The sequence below is a fragment of the Papio anubis genome, chromosome 13 (genome assembly GCF_008728515.1).
Source record: "Papio anubis isolate 15944 chromosome 13, Panubis1.0, whole genome shotgun sequence".
Classification (NCBI taxonomy): Eukaryota; Metazoa; Chordata; class Mammalia; order Primates; family Cercopithecidae; genus Papio; species Papio anubis.
The window spans coordinates 55,277,340-55,279,421 of NC_044988.1; the positions used below are offsets into that span (position 1 = coordinate 55,277,340).

General features: G+C 37.3%; 1 pseudogene; it reads right to left on the minus strand.

The window, feature by feature from the left end:
* Window positions 1-1,600: 1,600 nt before the first annotated feature.
* Window positions 1,601-1,736, minus strand: LOC116270158 (annotated as a pseudogene).
* Window positions 1,737-2,082: the final 346 nt, after the last annotated feature.

A 2,082-nucleotide genomic window follows, 5' to 3' on the forward strand; every position in this document is an offset into this window, starting at 1 on the left:
GGCCAACCTGCCAGGTAGAAACCCTGTATCTACTAAAAATACAAAAAAAATTAGCTGGGAGTGGTAGTGGGCACCAGTAATCCCAGTTACTCAAGAGGCTGGAGGCAGGAGAATCAAGCTGAACTGAGAGGCAGAGGTTGCAGTGAGCAAAGATCGGCACACCATTGTACTCCCAGTCTGGTGACAGAGCTGCAGACTCCATCTCAAAAAAAAAAAAAAGAGTTTCTACACAGCAAAGAAACTGGTCAGAGCAACATACAATCCTACAGAATGGGAGAAAATATTTATTGTAAAACTACTGCATCTTCAAAGGTCTAATATCCAGCATCTATAAGGAACTTAAATGAACTTACAAGAAAAAACAAATGACTTGGTTAAAAAGTGGGCAAAGAACATGAGCAGCTACTTTTCTAAAGAAGACATACCTGTGGCCAACAAGCATATGCAAAACAGCTCAATCACTTATCATTAGAGAAATACAAATTAAAACTGCAATTAATTGACACCAGTCACAGTGGCTATTACTAAAGTAAAAAAATAACAGATGCTGGCAAGGTTGTAGAGAAAAGGGAACACTTATACACTGTTGGTGGGAGTGTAAATTAGTTCAACCATTGTGGAAAGTAGTTTGACAATTCCTCAAAAAGCTAAAAACAGAACTGCAATTCAACCCAGCAATCCCATTACTGGGTATATATTCAGAGGAATATAAATCATTCCACCATAAAGACACATGCATGCAAAAGTTCACTACAGCACTATTCACAATAGCAAAGACATGGAATCAACCTCAATGCCCATAAATGACAGACTGGATAAAGAAAATTTGGTGCATACACACCACAGAATACTATGCAGCCATAAAAAAGAATGAGATCATGTCTTTTGCGGGAACATGGATGATGGAGCTGGAGGCCATTATTCTTAGCAAACTAATGCAGGAACAGAAAACCAAATACATTTTCTCACTTATAAGTGGAAGCTAAATGATGAGAACTCATGAATACAAAGAAGGGTACAACAGACACTTGGGCTTACTTGAGAGTAAAGGATGGGAGGAGGGAGGGGAGCAGAAAAAAATAATTGGGTACTAGGCTTAGTACCTGGATGACAAAATAATCTGTACAACCAATCCCCTTGACATGAGTTCCCTATGTAACAAATCTGCACGTGTACCCCCGAACCTAAAATAAAAGTTACAAGAAAAGAAGGAAGGCACAAAGGAATACATACTGTATGGTATCATTTATATGGAGCTCAAAACAAGCAAAATTAATCTATCATGAAAGAGGTCAGAACAGTGGGAGGGGCACCAAGGTGGAGGAGACATGAGAAAGGCTTTTGGAGTGCTAAGAATGTTTTACATCTTGATCTGGGTTGTGGTATGTGGTTACATACATACATACGCTTATTCATTGGGCTGGTATTTAAGAATATATGCTTGTTGTATGAAAGTTATACCTTAATTTTAAAGAAAGAAAGTACTAGCCACATAGGAATTGATAAATTTGACTACATCAAGATAAATTATAACCCTAGGACTAACAACATTTAAATCTTAAGCTTTGGTATTTTTTGTTTGTTTGTTCATTTATTTTCCCTCTATTATCCTCTGTTCAATGTTGGCTGCCACAGTAAGACAGACAGAAAGTATGAGGACACTTTTTTCTTGCATCTGTAGTGGAAACCTTAGCAGCAGACAGTAACTGCTCCAGGTCTGTCAAATAGATATGCTTCCTTTTTACTACATTTGATTTCTTTTCCTTTTATTTTTAGTCGGCTGTAATAATGGTATGTATTTATGGTATACAGGGTGATATTTTGATAACATGTATACAATGTATAATGTTCAAATCAGAGTAATTAGCAAATCCATCACCTCAAATAGTAATCGTTTCTTTGTTTTAGGAACATTCAAAATCCTCTCCTCTAGCTTTTTGAAAATACACAATAAGTTACAGTTAACCATAGTCACCCTACAGTGTACTAGAGCACTAGAACTTATTCCTCCTATCTAGCTATTTTATATCTGTTACCCAACATCTCTCTATCCTCCGTTCCCCATCCCACCCTTCCCAGCCT